Genomic DNA, 23678 nt, shown 5'->3' with positions numbered 1-23678 from the left:
TAGGAACAGTTCAGGGCATTAGTTAGGGACAGTGGCAGGGCGATAGCTAGGGAAGAGCATCAGGTCGTTACCTAGGGACAGGTTCAGGGTGACAGGGATAGCGTCAGAGCCTTAAGTTAGGTTACAGTTTCAGTTCTTTACTTACAGAAAACATCTGGTTTTTATTTAGGGACAGGTTCAGGGCAATAGAGACAGTGTCAGAGACTTCTTTAGGGTCAGCATCTGGCTTTAGTTCAAACCAGCATCAGGGCGATAGTTAGGGTCAGCATCAGGCTTTAGTTATGGACAGCGTCAGGATGATAGTTAGGGACATTGTCGGGTGGTTAGTTAAGGACAACGTCAGGGCTAAAGCTAGGGAACAGCATCAGGACTTAGGGACAGCATCAGGTCATTACTTAGAGACAGGTTTAAAGTGATTATTAGGGACAGAATCAGGGACATAGTCACAGTCTCAGGGTTAGGGTTAGGGACAGCGTTAGACCCTTAGGGACATGTTCAAGGTGATAGGGAACAGCATGTGGTCTTTAGTTAGGGATACCATCAGTTCCTTATTGAGGGACATGTTCAGAGGGATAGGTAGGGAACAGCATCAGGAATTTAGTTAGGAACAGGGAAAGGTCGTTATTTAGGAACAGGTTCAGGGCAATAGTTATAGAGTGCATCAGGGACTTATGGTCAGATCAGGGTGATCATTAGGGAGAGCGTCAAGGCATTAGTTAGGGACATGGTAAGGCTTTAGTTAGGGACAGCATCAGGGCAATAGTTAGGGACAGCTACAGGCATTATTTAGAGACAGGGTCAGGGCGAGAGCTTAGGGAACAGCATCAGGACTTTAGTTAGGTACTGCCTCAGGTGTTAGGGACTTTGTCAGGTCATTATTTATTGACAGGTTCAGGGGGACATTTAGAGACAGCATCAGGGACTTAGGGTCAGCGTTGGGCTTTAGTTAGGGACAGAATCAGTGCAATAGTTAGCGACAGCATCAGGCATTGGTTAGGGACAGCATTAGGCCATTACTTACAGACAGCCTCAGGTCATTAGTTACGGAGAGGTTCAGGGAGATAGGAACAGCGTCAGGGCTTCAGTTAATAACAGCATCAGGCCCTTATTTAGGGACAGCGTGAGGGCCTTAGTTAGGTTCACCATCAGGCATTAGTGAAGGACAGCTTCAGGTTATTAGTTAGGGAGTGTCAGGGCATTAGTAAGTGACAGTGTTAGGGTCTTAGTAAGGAACAGTGTCAGATTCTTAGGGACAGTGTCAGGTATTAGGGACAGCATCAGGTCTTTACCTACAGGCAGTATCAGGTTGTTAGTTAGGGACAGGTTCAGAGTGATAGTTAGGGCCAGTATCAAGACTTTAGTTAGGGACAGCATCAGGGTGTTAGTTAGGGACAGTGTCAAGGCAATAGCTAGGGAAGAGCCTCAGGTCGTTACCTAGGGACAGTTCCAGGGTGATAGTTACAGACTGCGTCAGGGCCTTATTTAGGGACATCAGTTTGTTACTTAGAGGAAGCATCAGCTTGTTATTTAGGGACAGGTTCAGGGTGATAGAGACAGCGTCAGGGACTTTTAGGGTTAGCATCAGGCTTTAGTTAGGGGCAGCATCAGGGCAATAGTTCGCAACAGTGTCAGGTGTTAGGGACAGCATCAGGTCATTACTTACAGATAACATCAGGTCATTAGTTAAGGACAGCATCAGGGCTAGAGCTGGGGAAAAACATCAGTACTTTATTTAGGGACAGCATTAGGTCGTTACTTAGAGACAGGTTTAGGGCTTTACTAGTGGACAGCATCAGGCACTTAGGTCAGTGTCAGGCTTTTGTTAGAGACAGCATGAGGGTGATGGTTAGGGACAGTGTCAGCTCATTACTTATAGACAGCATCAGGTCATTAGTTAAGGACAGATTCAGGGAGATAGAGACAGCATCAGGGCCTTAGATAAGGACTGTGTTAGGGCCTTAGTTAGGGAGAGCATCAAGGTAATAGTTTGGGACAGTGTCAGGACATTAGTTAGGAACAGTCTCAGGACATTACCTTCAGGCAGCACCAGGCCATTAGTTAGGGACCAGTTCAGGGTGATAGGGGCACTGTCAGGGCCTTAGTTAGGGACAGTGTCAGGGCCTTAGTTAATGTCAGCACCAGAGTGTTAGTTAGGGATGGCATCTGGGCCTTAGGAAGAGCGTCAGTTCATTAGTTAGGGACAGAGTCAGGGCGCTAGCTAGGGAAGAGCATCAAGTCATTACCTAGGGATAGGTTGAGGATGATGAGGGACAGCTCAGGGATTTAGGCTCAGTGTCAGGGCCTCAGTTAGGGACAGCATCAAGGCCTTAGTAAGGTCAGCGTCAGTTTGTTACTTAGAGAAAACATCAGTTTGTCATTTAATTCCTTAATATATTAAGGAAAAACCAGTACGCCCTTTTTGGCCAGCTGAATCATTGGCGATGTTGAGCAGCTTTTCATGTGCTTTAAAGGCGAGTCCAATCTACCTCTTGCAATCTGGTTCCTGCAATTCTGCCTTGTTTTCAAGTCCTTTTCGATTACTTACCCCAAGACGTTTGTGGAGGATAGGTGTCATTTACAGCCCTGTAGGCTTTGTGAATTGCAGTGTCCCTGTTTCGGGGAACCTGCCACAGCGCAGCAGGATTGCTTCTAGCCCCATTCTGGTTACTGGGGCAACCTGAGCCTTTGGGAAAGCCCTCTTCCTGATTGGAAATTAGAGTGGCATGTGCCTCTCCAAACACCTGGGGCTTGTGTCTCATTCCTTCCCCCCCTTCCCCCCATCCCCCGGACAAATTCCAAGCCGTGCAAAACTGGCTGTTGAGGGTGCTGTCTTCCCCAGGTGGGGAGACTTTAAGGAAAGAGGCTGGGGGGGGGACCCCACCACCAGGAGATGTGGAGAAGAGGCGACTTTTCCAAACTCTTCCCAACCAGACAGTCCACCATCCTTGGGGTCACAGGCATGTTTGGCTGTAGGTTGGCTCCCCTGCACCTGGAGATTTGGGACCCATGGAGTGGGGACCAGGTGGTACAACTCCAATGGGGCTGCATTCGCTGTCACATCCTCATAGGTTGCTCAGCCCCAGGAGTGTCCAGCCTTAGGACCCTAGCCAGCTCTGGGTCTAGATGATGTGACACCAGGTTGGGTCACCGCCCCTGAACGAATTTAGTAAGAATTTCTCTCTCTCTCTTTTTGTAGTTTATCTCTATTTTTATAGTGGAGTATAGCTGACTTACAATGCTGTGTTTATTTCTGGTGTACATCCACTTGATTCACTTACAGAGAGACATCTATATATTCTTTTTCAGATTCTTACCGGTCTTATGTATTCTTTTCTGGTGATTACAGTGTGTTGAGTCAAGTTCTATGTGCTATACAGTAGGTTCTTATCGATTATCTCTTTTCTCTATGGAAGTGTATGTATGCTAATTTCAACCTCCTGGTTTATGCCTCCCCCCCCCTCACCTTCCCCTTTTGGTAGCCATAAACTTGTTTTCTAAATCTGTGACTCTGTTTCTGTTTTGTAAGTTAGTTCATTTGCATCCATTTTTAGATTCCACCTGTAAGTGATATTATAAGTCTCTTTCTCTATGTCAGTTAGTATGATCGTATATAGGTCCACCCGAGTTGCTGCAACTGGCCTTATTTCATTCATATCCATGGTTGTGTAATATTCCATTGTACATAAGTACCACATCTTCTTTATCCACTCATCCTTCGATGGACACTTTCTTTGCTTCCTAGTCTAGGCTCTTGGAAACAGTGCTACAGTGAATGTTGGGGTGCATGTGTCTTTTCGAAATCTGGTTTTCCCCGATTTACACCTAGGAGTGGAATTGCCGGACCCTCTGGTAGATCTATTTTTCGATTTTTAAGGAATCTCATACTGTTCTTCAGAGCGGCAGTTAGCAATTACATTCTCAGCAGCAGTGTGCCACGGTTCTATATTCTCCCCGTACTCTCTAGCATTTCTTCCTTTAGACTTTTGTGCTGATGGTCATCCTGCCTCAATGGTAATACCTCCTTGTAGTGTTTTTGCATTTCCCTAAAATTTGCGATGTTGAGCAGGTTTTGGTGGGCTTTAAAAAAAAAAAACAAAAAAAACTGTGAATGAAATTTACATCTTGATATCTGCTTCTCGAAATTCTGCCCTGTTTTGAAGTCATTTTCGATAACTAACCCCAAGATGCAGGTGGCATTTACAGCCTCGAGGGCCTTGTGACTCTGCAGTTCTCCCAAGCACCAGTTTTCAATTTGTCGTTTCGGGAATTGGCCACAAAGCGGCAGGATTTCTTCATACCCCACTCTGGTAATTGGGGCAACCTGAGCCTTAGGGAAAGTCCTTTTCCTGATTGGAAATTAGAGTGGAATGTGCCTGTCCAAGACCCTAGGGCTTGTGTCTCATTCCTTCCCCACCTTCCCATTCATCCCCCCCGGACAAATTCCAAGACGTGCAAAACTGGCTGTTGAGGGTACTGTCTTCAGCCGGTGGGGCGACTCTAAAAAAAGGCTAGAGATGTGAACCCCAACACCAGCAGATGGGGAGACCAGGTGACTTTTTAAATCTCTTCCAGCCCAGGGAATCCACCATCCATTGGGTGTCTGAGCCATGTTTTAGCAGTAGGGCGGTTTGCCTGGACTTGGAGATTTTGGATCTATGTAGTGGGGTCAGCCAGTACAATTCCAGGGGCCCCTCATTTGCTGGCACTGTCTCCCCACCTCAGCCCAATGACAGTGCAGCCTTGGGACCCAAGCCAGTTCTGGCTCCAGGGATGTGACTCCAGTTTGGGGCACTGCGCCTGAAGCAATTTAGAAACTATTTCTCTCTCTCTTTTTTTTTTTTTGAATTTAATTTTCATTGCATAGTGGAGTATAGCTGACTTACAAAGTTGTGTTCCTCTTTTGAGTACAGCAACTGGAATTACTTATACAAAGACGTCTATGTATTCTTTTTTGGATTCATAACATATTCTTACATATTCTTTTTCAGTTATTAGAATCTGTTGAGTCATATTCCCTGTGCTATATAGTAGGTCCTTATTGATTATCTATTTTCTCTGTATAAGAATATGTATGCTGGGCTTCCCTGGTGGCACAGTGGTTGAGAATCTGCCTGCCAATGCAGGGGACACGGGTTCAAGCCCTGATCTGGGAAGATCCCACATGCCGTGGAGCAACTAGGCCCGTGAGCCACGACTACTGAGCCTGCGCGACTGGAGCCTGTGCTCCGCAACGAGAGGCCGCGATAGTGAAAGGTCCGCGCACCGCGATAAAGAGTGGCCCCCGCTTGCCACAACTAGAGAAAGCCCTCGCACAGAAACGAAGACCCAACAGAGCCAAAAATAAATAAATAAATAAATAAAAATTAAATATGTGCTTATAAAAAAAAAAGAATATGTATGCTAATTTAAACCTCCTAATTTATGCCTCCTCCCCACCTTTCTCATTGGTAGCCATAAGTTTGTTTTCTAAATCTGTGACTCTGTTTCTGTTTTGTAAGTTAGTTCATTTGTATCAATTTTTAGATTCTACCTCTAAGTGATATCATATGACATTTACCTTTCTCTGTCTGATTTATGTCACTTAGTATGAGTATATCAAGGTCCAACCAAGTTGCTGCAAATGACCTTATTTCATTCATTTCATAGTTGAGTAATATTCCATTGTATATATGTACAACTTGTTTTTTATCCATTCATCCTTCGATGGACACTTTCGTTGCTTTCAAGTCTAGCCTCTTGTAAACAGTGCTACAGTGAATGTTGTGGTGCATGTGTCTTGTTGATTTCTGGTTTTCCCCGGATTTACACCCAGGAGTGGATTTGCTGGATCCTAAGGTAGTTCTATTTTTCTATTTTTAAGGAACATTCATAATGTTCTCCAGAGTGCCTGTTAGCAAATTTCATTCCCAGCAACAGTGTAACAAGGTTCCCTTTTCTTCACCTCTCTCCAGCATTTCTTCCTTTGAGACTTTGTAGTGATGGTCATTCTGACTGGTGAGAGGTGATACCTCATTCTAGGTATCCTTTTTTGCATTAGCCTACAATTAGGTATACCTTTTTTGCATTAGCCTACAATTTCCGATGTTGAGTAGCTTCTGGTGCACTTTTTAAAAAATATATAAAATCACTGTGCGGGAAATTTACATCTTGATATCTGGTTCCTGAAATCCTGCCTCGTTTTGAATTTGTTTTCCATAACTAACCCAGAGACACAGGTGTCATTTTCAGCCTGTCATTTACAGCCTCGAGGGCCTTGTGAATATGCAGGGCCCCCAAGCACCAGTTTTCATGTTGTTGTTGCATGCCCCACTCTGGTAATTGGGGCAAGCTGAGCCTTAGGGAAAGTCCTTTTCCTGATTGGAAATTAGAGTAGAATGTGCCTGGACAAACACCCAAGGGCTTGTGTCTCCTTCCTTCTCCCCTACTTTTTGTAGTTAGGACTTGCATGTCTCTAATAATTTGTGATATTAAGCATTTTGCCATGTCCTTTTTTTTTTTTTCAGTGTGAGTAAAATTTATGTCTTGAAATTGTCTTCTTGAAAATTTGCCCAGTTTTGAATTTTTGTGTTACCGACCTCAGGACATTTATTTATTTATTTATTTATTTTTGGCTGCACTGGGTCTTCGTTGCTGCTCGCGGGCTTTCTTTAGTTGCGAGCAGGGGCTGCTCTTCGTTACGGTGTGCAGGCTTCTCATTGCAGTGACTTCTTTTGTTGCGGAGCACGGGGTCTAGGCGCCCGGGCTTCAGTAGTGTGGCACGCAGGTTCAGTAGTTGTGGCTCATGGGCTCTAGAGCGCAGGCTCACTAGTTGTGGCACACAGGCTTAGTTACTCTGCAGCATGCGGGATCTTCCCAGACCAGGGCTTGAACCCATGTCCCCTGCATTGGCAGGCGGGTTCTTAACCACTGTGCCACCAGGGAAGCCCGAGATGATGACTTTTGATAGTGAAGTTGAGTTGATGAAAGTTGCCAGGGCACATCCAAAGGCCAAGTTGGTTTTGCGGGTTGCCACTGATGATTCCAAAGCAGTCTGTCGCCTCAGTGTCAAATTTGGTGCCACACTCAAAACCAGCAGGCTTCTTTTGGAACGGGCGAAAGAGCTAGATATTGATGTCATTGGTGTCAGCTTCCACGTGGGAGGTGGTTGTACTGATCTGGAGACCTTCGTGCAGGCCATCTCTGATGCCCACTGTGTCTTTGACATGGGAGCTGAGGTTGGTTTCGACATGTATCTGCTTGATACTGGTGGTGGCTTTCCTGTATCTGAGGATGTAAAGCTTAAATTTGAAGAGATCACCAGTGTAATCAACCCAGCATTGGACAAGTATTTTCCATCAGACTCTGGAGTGAGAATGATAGCTGAGCCAGGCAGATACCATGTTGCATCAGCTTTCATGCTAGCAGTTAATATCATTGCCAAAAAACTCGTATTAAAGGAACAGACAGGCTCTGATGATGAGTCAAGTGAACAGACATTTATGTATTATGTGAATGATGGAGTATATGGATCATTCAACTGCATCCTCTACAATAATGCACATGTGAAGCCTCTTATGCAGAAGAGACCCAAACCAGATGAGAAGTATTATTCACCCAGCATCTGGGGACAGACCTGTGATGGCCTGGATTGCAAGGTTGAGCACTGTAACTTTCCCAAGATGCATGTGGGCGATTGGATGCTCTTTGAAAACATGGGTGCTTACACTGTCGCTGCTGCTTCCACTTTCAATGGATTCCAGAGACCGACCATCTACTATGTGATGTCAGGGCCAACATGGTAACTGATGCAGCAAATCCAGAACCACGATTTCCCACCCAGCATAGAGGAGCAGGATGTTGGCACCGTGCCTGTGTCCTGTGCTTGGGAGAGTGGAATGAAACGGCACCCAGCAGCCTGTGCTTCAGCTTGTATTAATGTGTAGATACCATTCTTGTAGCTGTTAACTGCGAGTTTAGCTTGATTTAAGGGTTTGGGGGGGACCATTTAACTTAATTACTGTGAGTTTTGAGATGTCTCTGTGAATAGGGTTGGCACAGATGCAACAATGTGGAAGACTAGGTGATGGGGTCATACTTATCTGTGTTCCTATGGAAACTATTTGAATATTTGTCTTATATGGATTTTTATTCACTTTTCAAACATGCTACTAAAGCATGCCCCTCAACTGCTGAGCAAGCATTTGTAGCTTGTGCATTGGCAGAATGGGCCAGAAGCTTAGTGTTGTGACCTGTTTTAAAATAAAGTGTCTTGAAATTAAAAAAAATATATTCATGCATATTTACTCAAAGAAATATCACAGGCCCCCCAACACTAGTTCACCTACAGAGAAATAATAAATAATTTCCTCTCATTGTCAGAGAGATCACTAGGAGACATGATCACCCAACTTACTTAACACTTTGAGGTATCAGTAAAAAAAATACCATTGGAAAAGGATTAAAATCATCTCCAGTTGCAGAGCATATGAATGTATATCTAGTAAGCCCAAGGAATCAATGGAAATTTGTTACAGAAAATAAGACAACAAAATATTGTAAAGAGTATAACATAAGCATATAGTACACAATTCATACAGACACATTCCAAGCAGTTACAAAGTACATAAAAAGGAAGCCTCTAATTTTACAAGTATAAAATAAAATAAATAAAAATAAAAATAAATCTAACAACACATGAGAAAAGCCTATATAAAAAAAATTACCATGAACTCCTTATATAGATAATACAGATTTGAAGAAAAAGAAAATCAAGCTATTTCCTTAAATATAATAACAAATGTTTTATATCAATTAAAAAATTCCAATACACATCTGTGTATATGTATACATATGTATATTTGTGTGTAGAGATGTATATAGAGAGATAGATATAGATATGTGTATATTTGTATATATTTGTATGTGTATACACACAAATATTTTTCTGGAGATTGATAATATATTGTTACATAAAATAATGAGGAAATATATATAAAATATACCTAAAATTGTTATTTTATAAAATTAAAGATTAGTTATTAACTTAAGTATATTTTATGTACATATCATGGAAACTACTAAGAAAAACTCTATTGTAGTTACACAAAAGGTACAGAAAAAGAGTGAATTCATACCGCATCAAAAAAAACCAAAAAAACAAAAACAAAACAAAAACAAAGGAACTACAACAACAACAACCAACAGAAAATAATGAAAGAGTAATTGTAAATCCTTGTCAACAATTAACATAAACTTCTTTTTAAGTTTTATTTTATATTGGAGTATAGTTGATTAACAATATTGTGTTAGTTTCAGGTGTACAGACAAATGATTCAGTTATATATATACATGTATTTATTCTTTTTCAAATTCTTTTCCATTTAGGTTGTTACATAATATTGAGCAGCATTCCCTGTGCTATACAGTAGGTCCTTGTTTGTTATTCATTTTAAATATAGCAGTGGGGGGGCTTCCCTGGTGGCGCAGTGGTTGAGAATCTGCCTGCCAATGCAGGGGACACGGGTTCGAGCCCTGGTCTGGGAAGATCCCACATGCCGCGGAGCAACTAGGCCCATGAGCCACAACTAATGAGCCTGCACGTCTGGAGCCTGTGCTCCGTAACAAGAGAGGCTGCAATAGTGAGAGGCCCACACACCGTGATGAAGAGTGGCCCCCACTTGCTGCAACTAGAGAAAGCCCTCGCACAGAAACGAAGACCCAACATAGCCAAAAATAAATAAATAAATAAAAGAAACCGTGTTCTCCTGTGAAAAAAATTTTTTTTTAATTTTTTAAAAATATAAATAAATAAATATAGCAGTGGGTACATGTCAATCCCAAACTCCCTAACTAACCCTCCCACTCACCCATCCCTCCCAGAACCCTAAATTTGTTCTCTAAGTTTGTGAGTTTTTCTGTTTTGTAAATAAGTTCATTTCTATTATTATTTTAAGATTGAGCATGTAAGCGATATCATACAATATTTCTCTTTCCCTGTCTGACTTACTTCACTCAGTATGACAAAAACCACTTTTCTGACAGTCCAGAAGTTAAGACTCTAAAGGGGTGTGGATTCGATCCCTGGTTGGGGAACTAAGATCTCTCATGCTGAGGACCCAGCAAAAAAACAGAAAAACTCAGACTTAGAGAACAAATTTAGGTTACTAGAGAGTGTTGATAGAACTCCCTGGTATACATAGGTCCTTTTTGATTATCTCTTTTATTGGAATACAGTGTATTTGTTAATTCTATCCTCCTAATTTATCACTTGACCCCTTCTGTCCTTTTTGGCAACCATATGTTTGTTTTCCAACTCAATGAGCCTGTTTCAGTGTTCTCTAATTAGTTCAGTGTTGTGTATTTTTTGATTCCACCTATAAGCAATATGATATTAGATTTTTAAAATCTGATTTAATTTCTTTAGTATGATTATCTCTAGGTTTTCAATATGCCTGCAAATGGCATAATATCATTTATTTAAATGTCTGAGTGTTATTGCATTGCTTACATGTGTCAGTTCTTTATCTGTTCATCCAGCCTAGACATTTGTGTGCCTACATGTTTTGGCTCGTGTAAATGGTGCTACAGTGCACACTTGGGTGCATATGTCTTTTCAAATTCTGGTTTTCTGCACATATACTCTTAGGGGTGGCAATGGCGGATCATATGGTAGCTCAAATTTTAAGTTTGAAAGCACTTCCTTGTTGTTCTCTAAATTGACTGTTAAAATTTGCAACCCACCAGCCCTCTACATCATTTATTCATTGTACATTTTCGATGATCGCCTTTCCAACTGGTGCAAGGAGATCCCTCATTGTGATTATGATTTGAATGTCTTTGGTAACGGCTATGTTGAACATGTGCTTATGGGCTGTTTTTATTCATAATCAGTGTGAGTAGAATTTACCTGTTGAAAATGTCTCCTTTGAAAGTCGGCCCTGTTTTCAATGATTTTGGAACACTTAAGCCTGGACATTTTATGATGTCAGGTATCATTTAGAGTCCAGGAGTCCTTGGGAATATTAAGTGCTCATAAGAAATGTTTTTGAGGTTCCTTTGTGAGAAACGTTCATGAGGCGCAGGATTTCCTCAGACTGAACTCTGCTTAGGCCAGCAGCCAGAGCCTTATGGGAAATCCTCTTTGGGGTTTATAAATTAGAAAGGAATGTGCAGAACAAACACTCAAATCTTGTGCCTCATTATGACAGTTTAATTAATTAGAATAATTTCTATTTTTTTGGAATAACATTGATATACAGTATTATGTATGTTGTAGGGATACAGAACCATTTTCAATTATACATATCCACATATGTATACATGTTTGGCTTCTTTGCCCATTTAGGTTATTAGAGAGTGTTGATAGTCGTTCCTAGGTATACATAGATTCTTGTTGATATTTAGTTATACGAAATATTTTGTATTTTTAATCCCATCCTCGTAATGTATCCCTTAACTCCTTCTGTCCCATTAGGTAACCATAAGTTTGGGGTTTTTTAAACTCTCTGAGACTGTTTATGTTTTTCAATTATTTCAATGATGTGTCTTTATAGATTCCAACTATAAGTGAGTTCATATAATATTTGTCTTACTGATTCTCACTTACTTCACTTCGTATGATTATCTGTAAGATTATCTATGTTCCTGCAATTGCCATTATTTCATTCTTTTGCATGGAGGAATTGTATACCACTGTGTACATTGATCATTTCTTTTTTATCTGTTCATCTGTCCATGGACATTTTGTATGTCTCCACATCTTGGGTATTGTAAATGGTGCTGCTGTGCCCGCTTGGGTGCGTGTGTTTTTTCGACTTCTGGACCTGTCGGCCTATAATTTTAGGGGAAACTGCAGGATCATAGGGTAGCACTCTTTTTAGCTTTTAAAGGCACATCTTTAATGTTCTCTGTAGTGGCTGTTACCATTTATTTCCCACCAGCTCCATAAAAGGATTTCCTTTTCTCCATGCCCTTTCCACGATTCATTCATTTTTAATTTTGGTGATGGCCTTTTACTCCAGTGCAAGGTGATCTCTCACTGTAGTTTTGATTTGCATGTCTATGTTAATTGCTGTGTTGAGTATGTTTTCATATGCTGTTTTTCTTCATATACCCGTGCGAGTAGAATTTATCTGATTCAATTGCCTTCTTGAACGTCTTCCCCTTTTCAGTGACGTTCGAACACTTTCGCATGGACATTTGTTGATGTCAGGTATCATTTAGGGCCCTGCAGTCCTTGTCAATACAAAGTGCTCCTAAGCAAGCGTTTTGAGGTTGCTTTTGCGGGAAATGGCCCCTAGGCTGCAGTAATTCCTTGGACCCAACTCTGGTTACCCCGGCAACCAGACGCTAAGGGGAAATTCTGTTTCAGGCTTCTCACATCGAGTGGAATGTGACAGTACAAACACCCAAATCTGTGTCTCATTACCACATTTTTAATTAGATTAATTTTTATTTTTTCTTGAAGGAACATTGATGGACAATGTTGTGTATGTTATAGGTGTAGAGAATATTTTTCCCTTATACATAGACATATATGTATGCATCTTCGGCTTCTTTTCCCTTATAGGTTACTAGAGAGTGTTGATAGAACTCCCTGGTATACATAGGTCCTTGTTGATTATCTCTTTTATTGGAAATACTGCGTATTTGTTATTTCCATCGTCCTAATTAATCCCTTCACCCTTCCTGTCCTTTGTAGTAACCACTTGTTTGATTTCCAAGTCCCTTAGTCTGTTTCATTGTTCTCTAATTGGTTCAATGGTGTGTGTTTTTCAATTCCACCTAGAAGAGATATCATACGATATTAGATTTTAAGATTCTGATTTACCTTATTTAGTATGATTATCTCTAGGTTTTCCGTGTTCCTGAAAAATGGCAAAATTTCACTTATTTAAATGTCTGAGTCATATTGCATTGCAAACATGTGTTACTTCTTCTTTAGCTGTTCATCTGGCCATAGACATTTTGTGTGCCTCCGTGTTTTGGCTCGTGTAAATGGTGCTGCAGTGCCCACTTGGGTGCATATGTCTTTTCGAATTCTGGTTATCTCCTCATATACACTTAGGGTACCAATGGCGAATCTTATGGTAGCTCTAATTTTAAGTTTGAAGGCACTTCCATGATGTTCTCTAAATTGGCTGTTAGAATTTGCAACCCAACAGCACAATAAAAGGGTTTGCACTTCTCTATGCCCTCTACATCATTTATTCATTGTCGATTTTTGATGATGGCCTTCTGACAGGTGCAAGGTGACACCCCGTGGTGAGCTTGATTTGCACGTGTCTGCAAATTACTATGTTGAGCATGTGCTTATGGGCTGTTTTTATTCATATTCTACGTGAGTAGAATTTACCTGTTGAAAATGCTTTCGCTGAAAGTCGGCCCTGTTTTCATTGAGTGTGAAACACTTAAGTCTGGACATTTTGTGATCTCAGATACCATTTAGAGTCCAGCAGTCCTTGGGAATATTAAGTGCCCAGAAGCATCTTTTTGAGGTTGCTTTTGCAGGAAACGTTCTTAAAGCGCAAAATTTCTTCCGACCCAATTCTCCTTAAGCCAGCAACCTGAGCCTTAGGGGACATCTTGTTTGGAGCTTGTAAGTTAAGAGACAAACGTGCAGAACCAACATTCAAATCTTGTGTCTCATTATAACAGTTTAATTAATTAGATTAATTTCTCTTTTTTTTGTAATAATATTCATATACAGTATTATTTATGTCAGAGGAATACAGAACCATTTTCAGTTATACGTATCTATACATGTTCGGTTTCTTTTCCCATTTAGGTTATTAGAGAGTGTTGATAGCCATTCCTAGGTATACAAAGATTCTTATGGAAAATCCAGTTTATACGAAATATTTTGTATTTTGAATCCCATCGTCCTAATGTATCCCTTGACCCCATCTGTCGCATTAGGTAACCATAAGTTTGTATTTTTCTTAAGTTTATGAGACTGTTTATGTTTTTCAATTATTTCAATGATGTATATGTATAGATCACGGGTATAAGTGAGATCATATAATATTTGTCTTTCTGAATCTCACTTAGTTCACTTAGTATGATTATCTTTAGGTTTATCTATGATCCTGCAATTGGCATTATTTCATGCTTTTGCATGGAGGAATTGTATACCATTGTGTACATGTATCACTTCTATTTTATCTGTTCTTCTGTCCGTGGACATTTTGTATGTCTCCTCATCTTGGGTATTGTAAACGGTGATGCCATGCACACATGGGTGCATGTGTTTTTTCGAATTCTGGACTTGTCGGCCTATTATCTTAGGGGAAGCTCTGCAGAATCATAGGGTAGCACTCTTTTTAGCTTTTAAAGGCGTATCCATAATGTTCTCTCTAGTGGCTGTTACCATTTATTTCCCACCAGGTCCATAAAAGGATTTCCTTTGCTCCATGCCCTCTCCACCATTTACTCACTGTAAAGTTTGGTGATGACATTTTAGTGCAGTGCAAGGTGATCTCTAATTGTAGTTTTGATTTGCATGTCTGCTAATTGCTACGCTGAACGTGTTTTTATAGGCTCTTTTTCTTCATATACCCGTGTGAGTAGAATTTACCTGATTCAATTGCCTTCTTGAATGTCTGCCCCCTTTTCAATGATTTTCGAACACTTTCGCCTGGACATTTGTTGATGTCAGGTATCATGTTGGGCCCTGAAGTCGTTATGAATACAAAGTGCCCCTAAGCAAGCGTTTTGAGGTTGCTTTTGCGGGAAATGGCCACCAGGCGTCAGTATTTCCTCGGGACCTACTCTGGTTACCCCGGCAACCAGACACTAAGGGGAAATTCCGTTTGGGGCTTCTAAATTAGAGTGGAATGTGACAGTACAAACACCCACATCTTGTGTCTCATTGCCACATTTTTAATTAGAATAATTGTTACTTTTTCTTGGTGGAACTTTGATGTACAGTGTGGAGTATGTTGTAGGTATAGTGAATCGTTTTCTCTTATACATATCCATATATTCTGTGCAGCTTCGGCTTCTTTTCCCATATAGGTTACTAGAGACTGTTGATAGAACTCCCTGGTATACATAGGTCCTTGTTGATTATCTCTTTTATTGGAAAACTGCATATTTATTATTTCCATTGTCCTAATTTATCCTTTGACCCCCTTTTGTCCTTTTTGTTAACCATATGTGTGATTTCTAAGTCCATGAGTCCCTCAGTTTATGTGTTCTCTTACTTGTTCAATGGTGTGTATTTTTAGATTCCACCTATAAGTGATATCATATGGTATTAGTCTTTCTGATTCTGACTTACTTTATTTAGTATGATTATCTCTAGGTTTTCTATGTTCCTGCAAATGGCATAATTTCATTTATTTAAATGTCTGAGGGACTTCCCTGGTGGTGCAGTTGTTAAGAATCCGCCTGCCAATTCAGGGGACACAGGTTTCAGCCCAGGTCCGGGAAGATCCCACATGCCAAGGAGCAATTAAGCCCGTGTGCTACAACTATTGAGCCTGTGCTCTGGAGCCCACGAGCCACAACTACTGAGCCCAGGTGCCAGAAGTATTGAAGCTTGCACACCTAGAGCCCATGCTCTGTGACAAGAGAAGCCACTGCAATGAGAAGCCTGCACACCACAACGAAGAGTAGCCCCAGCTCATCGCAACTAGAGAAAGCTCGTGCATAGCAACGAAGACCCAATGCAGCCAAAAATAAATAAAAATAAATAAATAAATGTATTTAAAAAGTGTCTGGGGCTTCCCTGGTGGCACAGTGGTTAAGAATCCGCCTGTCAATGCAGGGGACATGGGTTCGAGCCCTGGTCCGGGGAGACCCCACATGCGCAGAGCAACTAAGCCCATGTGCCACAACTACTGAGCCTGCGCTCTAGAGCCCATGAGCCACAGCTACTGAAGCCCGCGCGCCTAGATCCCGTGCTCTACAGCAAAGAGAAGCCACCGCAATGAGAAGCGCACGCACCGCAATGAAGACCCAACACAGCCAAAAATAAATAAATAAATAGATTTTTTTAAATGTCTGAGTCATATTTTATTGCGTACATATATTAGTTCTTCTTTTTCTGTTCACCTGGCCATGGACATTTTTTATGCCTCCATGTTTTGGCTCGTGTAAATGGTGCTGCAGTGCACTCTGGGTGCATATGTCTTTTCGAATTATGCTTTTCTCTGCATATACTCCTAAGGGTAGCAATGGTGGATCATATGGTATCTCTCCTTTTAGGTTTGAAGGCACTTCCATAATGTTGTCTATAGTGGCTGTTACAATTTGTATCCCACCAGCACAATAAAAGGGTTTGCATTTCTCCATGCCCTCTACATCATTTATTCATTTTCAATTTTTGATGATCGCCTTACCGACTGGTGAAGGTGAATCCTCATTTTGATTTAGATTTGCATGTCTCTGCTAATTGCTGTGTTGAACATGTTCTTATGGGCTGTTTTAATTCATAAACAGTGTGAGTAGAATTTACCTGTTGAAATTGCCTTCTTGGAAGTCTGCCCTCTTTTCAATGATTTTTGAACACTTAGCCCTGGACATTTTGTGATGTCAGGCATCATTTAGAGTCCAGAAGTCTAATGTGAATATCAAGTGCCCATAAGCAATCTTTTTGAGGTTGCTTTTGTGGCATGGTCATAAGGCCAGCATTTCCTCGGGCCCAACTCTGCTTATGCCAGCAACCAGGGCCTTAGGGGAAATCCTGTTTGGGGCTTGTAAAAAAAGAGGAATGTGCCAGAAGAAACACTCAAATCTTGTGTCTCATTACCGCTTTTTAATAAATTTCTTTTTTTTTGGAGTGACATTGATATACAATGTTGTGTATGTTGTAGGGATACAGAACCATTTTCAGTTATACATATACACATATCTGCATATTTGGCTTCTTTTCCCATTTAGTTTATTAGAGAGTGTTGATAGCCCTTCCTTGGTATACATAGATCCCTGTTGAATATCTATTTTATATGAAATAGTATGTATTTGTTAATTCTCCTAATTTATCCCTTGACCCCTTCTGTCCGGTTGGTAACCATATTTTTTTTTCTAGGTTCCTGTGCCTGCTCATGTTTTCTCAATTATTTCAATCATGTGTATTTTTAGATTCCAGCTATATGTTATATCATATTATATTTGTCTTTCTGATACTCACTTACTTTACTTAGTATGATTATCTCTAGGTTTATCTACGTTCCTGCAAATGGCATTATTTCATTCTTTTACATGGTGGAGTCATATACCACTGTGTACATGTATCACTTTTTTTTTAATCTCTTCATCTGTCCATGGACATTTTTTATGTCTCCACATCTTGAGTATTATAAACGGTGCTGCAGTGCAAGCTTGGGTTCATGTGTCTTTTCAAATTCTGGTTTTCTCTGCATATACTCTTTGTGGTAGCACTGCCAGATCATATGTTAGGTCTTTTTTTACCTTTTAAAGGCACTTCCATAATGTTCTCTATAGTGGCTGTTCCACATTTACATCCTACCATCACCATAAAAGGGTTTCCTTTTCTCAAAGCCCTCTCAACCATTTATTCATTGTGATTTTTATGATGGCCTTTGAGACCAGCGCAATGTGTTCCCTCCTTGTTGTTTGATTTCCATGTCTCTGCTAGTTGCTATTTTTACCGAGTCCAATTTCACTATTTTCGCTGCACAACAGGCCAATGAATCGGAGACGAGGTGTTGAGGCAAAGAATACGACTTTATTCGGAAAGCCGGCAGACCAACATGATGGCAGACTAGTGTCTCGAAAAACCATCTTATCAGGGTTTGGATGCCAGTTTCTTTTATAGCACAGAGAGTGGGAGGAATTGAGGCAGTAAAGTAAAAAGGCCTTAAATTTTGCAATATTCCCTGGAATGGCCAGCCTCAGGGAGGGGATGCGTTAATTTCTTCTTTCTTGCAGCCATCCACAGGTGGACAGGGTCAGATTGTCTCCCTGTGAGCTGAACAGAGGCACTTTAATTAACATTCAGGCACAGGGGCAGTATTCCCTGAGGTAGGCCATTATGTATGATTATTATAACAAAAGCAACAAAAAACAAAGGTTAAAGTCAAAGAAACAGATGGAACATGGAGTCCGATTTAGCTCTTCCCTGTTACAATTCACCGTTGTCAATGTACATGCCACAATCTTGTGGAAAAAAGGCGTGACAGCGTTTTAACTGTTCCGTCAGATGGATCTTTCTGGGAGTTTCTGCCATCGGTTCAATGTTCCAAATGTTGAGATTTTTCTTTTGTTCTGCTTTGGAAGTTTCTACTTTACATCTGTAGACTGAAAAATATTTACAACCTTAAAGTGGAGATTTATCAGGAATTTTGACGGCTTCAAGCCTGGAGACCGCATCTCAAGTTAAGGAATTCAGTGTTTTTCTATACGGGAAGATGCAAGGGTCAGGGCTCACTGAAATAATTCCTTTGATATGCACCACACCTATCTGTGGCCTGTATGCTGTATTTTCACATCCTGAGTTTCCTCAGGGCTTACCGCAGGGAGTGGCTGCAGTCCGATGGCTGCTGACGGCAGGTATTCTTCTCCTCCCTGAGTTTTCTCAGGGTTCACTGGCTCATGTTGGAGAGCTGCAGTCGCTGATGACTGAGCCTCTCCTCTTGGTCAGGAATTTGACCAATATTTGAGAGACATTTTATGATCAAATTTTGTCCCATGGTGCTGGGAGGCTCATCCCAGGTCAGGTGAAAAATCTTGATATACCACTCCAGGTGCTAATTTTCGGATTAGGCCCTATCGATATTTAAAGATTCTCTGAATCCTCTGTCTAATTATGATCCAGGAGACATTTTCCTGTGTTGTTTCTTCCCATACCTAGAATCACATTATTACAATTATTTTATATTATAAATGTGATCTATTTCTGTAAGATGTTTAGCTATAGAAGTTTTGTTGGAGGCTTGGTTATACACTGGGTACTGCAAGAGACAACAATCTTATAAAATAGACAAGATATAAGTAATGTAGATAGTAATCTTGACAAAGACATAGTAAAGCAGGGAGACACAAAGCACAAGCAATTTTGAAACAAAGAACAAATTAAAACAGTGGTTAACATAATATCAAGTCCACAGGAGAGTCAGCTGGAAACAACAAATTCTGGCAGGATCAGGTGGAGAGAAAAAGATAAAAGTTTCCCCTTTGTTTACAAAGGCATACTTTATCAACTTGTTGTAGGTCATAGCATAAGAGAAAAGGTTTTTCCTAAAAACAAAGATTAAAGCTGTTGCAGCAATAATAGAAATGAAGTTTTCCCTCTCCTGAGAACAAGGAAAATAAAGGTAACAGTGAACAGGCTAGAGAAGAAACATAGCCTGGCCTGAAAGAGTTAATCACTCCTACTTTTTTTTTTTTTTAACTGTTACTATCTGTAACTAGATTTGTACTTCACAAAGCTAACCTATTACTCTTTAACACTATGTGAGTTACATCCTGCACTCCCTTGTAGCAAATCACCCCTTGTAGTATTTGCATTTCAGAAAAAAGTCACAGGCTGATAACCCAGAGACAAACAGACCCAATTACCAGGCTGCCTGACGTCAGCTGTGACTGTTTTGAAATAATGCAGGAAGAAGAATGCAAGACCTTTACTACTTTGATCCTTATCATATACCCTGGACTGCCGGCCCCACATATAAAATCTTCTCCGATTCCCAAAGGAGCACACAGTTCTTGAGGTGCTAGCCTGCTGTGTCTTCCCTTCTGCCTGGCAGAAAAATAAAGCCATCTCTCTCTTCCTCCAAAATCTCTGTCTCTGTATTTCTGTTTAGCATCGGTGCACAAAGAAGCCGAGATTTCAGCAACAAAGCCAGTATATTTCCCAAAGTCATAAAGTTATAAATCATATTTACCAGTTCATTCAGTCCCATGTAATTAATTCCCATTCATCTGGATGAAATAATCATGTTTCCCTTTAGTTTTGTCCTTTGTTACCCAGTCCAGTGATATTATCTGAAGGCTATCAGAAAGTTATATTTGTTAAAAAGTTCCTTTTTATCAGTCTTCTTGAAAATCTTCATTTTGTAAAAGCATCAGGACAAAACTTAAAACAGCATGGTTGAAGATTTGCGTACAATGTAATTAGCAGGAAACTTGGATATACCATTTTAGAATAGCTAGTATTATGATTGATAACATATCAGGACATATCAGATGTTAGGGATTCCATATACATTTTGGAATATCTATATAAATGGCATTTACCCATACACTATAACCTAAGGTTCATCTCCAATCCCTTGACAAAGTTTTTGAAGTAATTTTAACATACCAAATAAACTTAGTTTGACATTTCTCACTGAGATGTTCTTTCGAAGTGCCCCAGAGTCAGCTGGAGGCTAAAAAACTTTGGTCAGATTTTGATATTTGGGAAGTTAAAAATATCAAAAATGTTTTAAAACACAACAGGATCGTAGGTCACTGTGAAAGAATGCTTATTCATTTAACCGAAGTCACAAAATGATTAAAAGAAAACAAATACGGATCACCTAAGGGCATAGAAACTTATATAATCTGTTATCAAAGGGAGCACTTCTAACAGAGAGAGATCAAATTCCAGTCTTGTATTAGCTTACTTAACAAAATCCATTTAGTTAGTTAACTTCAATCTAAATTTAGTTAATCCTGACCATGTATAAAACTTTCCAGTAAAATGTAATTCCATTCCTCATACCACCTTTACTGAAAACACCGATTTTACCATACTGAAATGTTTTATTATTTTCAGTTGCTTTAATTATATATTTAAATTAGAATCCCTGACTCTTAAAAACCTTAATTTCTAGTGACAACCAAGAGGCAAGTAATAGTTACCAAAATCTGGAGAAACTATTCAGATGACTTTTAGAACATAATTATTTTTATAGTTTACCTAAAAGCTCTTATTTCATTTACATTTAAAATTTCATCATATCAAGTTATTTTTCTTGCTGACAAATTTGCAACAGATATAACAAGATTTCATTTAACTTTTTTTAAATCTAGGTGCAGTGAAAGTACTATACTTAATGTTGATGGCTCTAAAGACATGTCTATATTAATTAGATCAACAAACTTCAACATTAATACCAGGTATTAATTTAATACTAAATATTTCCCTCTTCACGTGAACCTGAAACTCATTTAGCTTAATTTCTCTTGTAGTTAGAATTGTTTGGTTTGTAAGCACTTACTTTTCTTTAAGCCAATTAAATAGAGCTCATTTACAGATTAACCTCAGCAATGTTATCCAAAGACAAATACACATACAAACACACAAACAAACAGAGACATCATAGTTCTCATTTCAAAATTTCAGCCCTGAGTCAGGTATAACAATGTAAAACCCATCAGTTTACAAAAGAGTTTGGATTAAAGTCGGGTTTCTGGCAGATGGAACAAATCAAGCTCACTTGTCTAGATGGCTAAACCCTTTCTACTAATATTTATGGAAAACAAGTCAAGTTCTAAATTGTTGTACTCTCTTTTTCAAAATTTGCATTTTAAAAAGATGGCAGAGATAAGGGTTTTTGAGAAGACCGGATAGGACATTTGTATCTCAAAGATACAGGCAAGTTTCTCCTAGGATCACTTTGTTTTCCCTTTAATATTTACAAGCCTCTTAAGATCACCCGTATTTATTAGAAAATCAATCAACTTGTTCCCCACTGTAAATGGTACCTGGGGCTCCTGTGGGGAAATCAGAATCAGACGCCTCAAGTACAAGGGAAATTGAACTTGAGTCCTGGCCTCTTACAGGATATCGGGGCAAGGGAAATTGCTCTGCTCTAGAAGTGGCTCCCAGTCCAAATTGGGTGCCCAGTTGGGTCTTACTTAGATGGTGATACTAAACCAGGTCCCTGTGCCCTGGGGTTTACCATAGAAACTTCTATTTGATCCCCATGGGTAGGGGAAACAGGAGGCAGTGTATATGTTGGCGGCATGGGAGGGGAGCAGTTGGAACTACTGCCATTGCAGCCTGCTCGGCCATTGAAGGAGCTGGATAGGCTGGAGCGGGGTGTAAGTTTTGAAATAACATGTCCCCACTCTCATTTTTTTTCTCTTCCTTTGTAGAACAGTCTTCCCCTTGGGTTTCCCTTCAGACTGCTGCACCATAAGATGGCAGCCCTCTGACTCCTTTTCCTCCTGATGCAATAGCATAAATGCTCCTACATATGGAATCTCATCTCTTTTTCCTGCTCTTTTTTTTAAACATCTTTATTGAGGTATAATTGCTTTACATTGTTGTGTTAGTTGCTGCTGTATAACAGTGAATCAGCTATACGTATACATATATCCCCATATGCCCTCCCTCTTGGCGTTTCCCTCCCACCCTCCCTATCCCACCCCTCTAGGTGGTCACAAAGCACCAAGGTGATCTCCCTGTGATATGCGGCTGCTTCCCACTAGCTATCTATTTTGTATTTGGTAGTGTATATACGTCACTGGAGAACAATATGGCGGTTCCTTAAAAAACTAAAAATAGAACTACCATATGGCCCAGCAATCCCACTACTGGGCATATACCCTGAGAAAACCATAATTCCCTGCTCTTTTGCAGAACATTTCTAACTGCGAGTGAGCCATTCAGAGGCCATCATTCTTCTGATCTTAAGATATACTGGGTCTACACCCTATTACAATAGTATATCTATCATGTCTTTCTTAGTCATAGATTCACCTCTATGTTTTGCCCATTTATCTAATATATTCCCCAAAATGCTCTCCTTTGGGATAGATGGAGTGTTTTCCACTTTTAAAAGTTTAATAACACCAAGACACGAAAGACGCAAATTCCAATACAAAAGGCACAAACAAATTCTAGCATCGATGCACACAAAACCACGACAAAACCAATGAACTAGTTCCCAGATCAGGTAGACTTAACCCTACAAAACCAAAGAACTTTTTCCCAGTGAACCGGTTCCCAGAATCAGGTAGAGTTCAACAACAACAATTCCCCCCACCAACAGGGTATTCCAACCAGATTGGCTTGTCCCATAAAGGAAAAGCCCAGACTGAGGGGGGAATATGTTCCTGGTGCGCACGCCGGAGCAACTTACCCTCCAGAATCAGAGTCTGTCGACTCATAGCCCTAAATGGAACCGAAGTTCCCCAAATTGGAACTGAAGTTCCAGAATCGAATCGAGTCCATCAACTCGTAGCCCCAAACTGAAGTTGGTCGGTTCCTTGCCTCAACTGCCAAGCGCTGGGGTAGCTGGTGCCGCTTCAGGGAACTTTGAAGGGAAGATCCTCAGGACAAATGGTCCCAGCAGCTGCTAGGGCCTTGCCCCAGTATTCCCTGACCAGGGCGGCTAGGTACGAGCAGCAAGGCTCCTGGCTGGCTAAGCCAAATTTTTTACCAAGTCCAAGCTCTCTCTGCTTGCCGCATGACAGGCCAATGAATCCGAGACGAGGTGTTGAGGCAAAGGAATATGACTTCATTCGGAAAGCCAGCAGACTGAGAAGATGGTAGATTAGTGTCTCTGAAAAACCATCTTAACTGGTGGGGGTGGGGGGAGTGGGGGGGGGCGGGGTTTGGATGCCAGTTTCTTTTATAGCACAGAGAGGGAGAGGAGATGAGGAAGTAAAGTGAAAAGGCCATAAGCTTTGCAAATACCCCCTGGAATGGCCAGCTTTGGGGAGGGGATGTGTTAATTTCTTCTTTCTTGCATCCATCCACAGGTGGACAGGGTCAGATTGTCTCCCTGTGAGCTGAACCC

At 40.6% G+C, this 23678-nt stretch overlaps 1 long non-coding RNA gene and 1 pseudogene across 1 annotated transcript in view; both read left to right on the top strand.

Moving 5' to 3' along the window:
* LOC137761331 (uncharacterized) overlaps positions 1-23678 on the top strand; it is a 71820-nt gene that overhangs the window by 22286 nt on the left and 25856 nt on the right. The gene's annotated exons all lie outside the window — the stretch shown is intronic.
* LOC137761302 (ornithine decarboxylase pseudogene) lies at positions 6840-8054 on the top strand (annotated as a pseudogene).

This window comes from Eschrichtius robustus, chromosome 1, assembly GCF_028021215.1.
Source record: "Eschrichtius robustus isolate mEscRob2 chromosome 1, mEscRob2.pri, whole genome shotgun sequence".
NCBI classification, from domain to species: domain Eukaryota; kingdom Metazoa; phylum Chordata; class Mammalia; order Artiodactyla; family Eschrichtiidae; genus Eschrichtius; species Eschrichtius robustus.
Note: the sequence above shows the minus strand (reverse complement) of the source record. Positions and strands in the feature narration are given on the sequence as shown.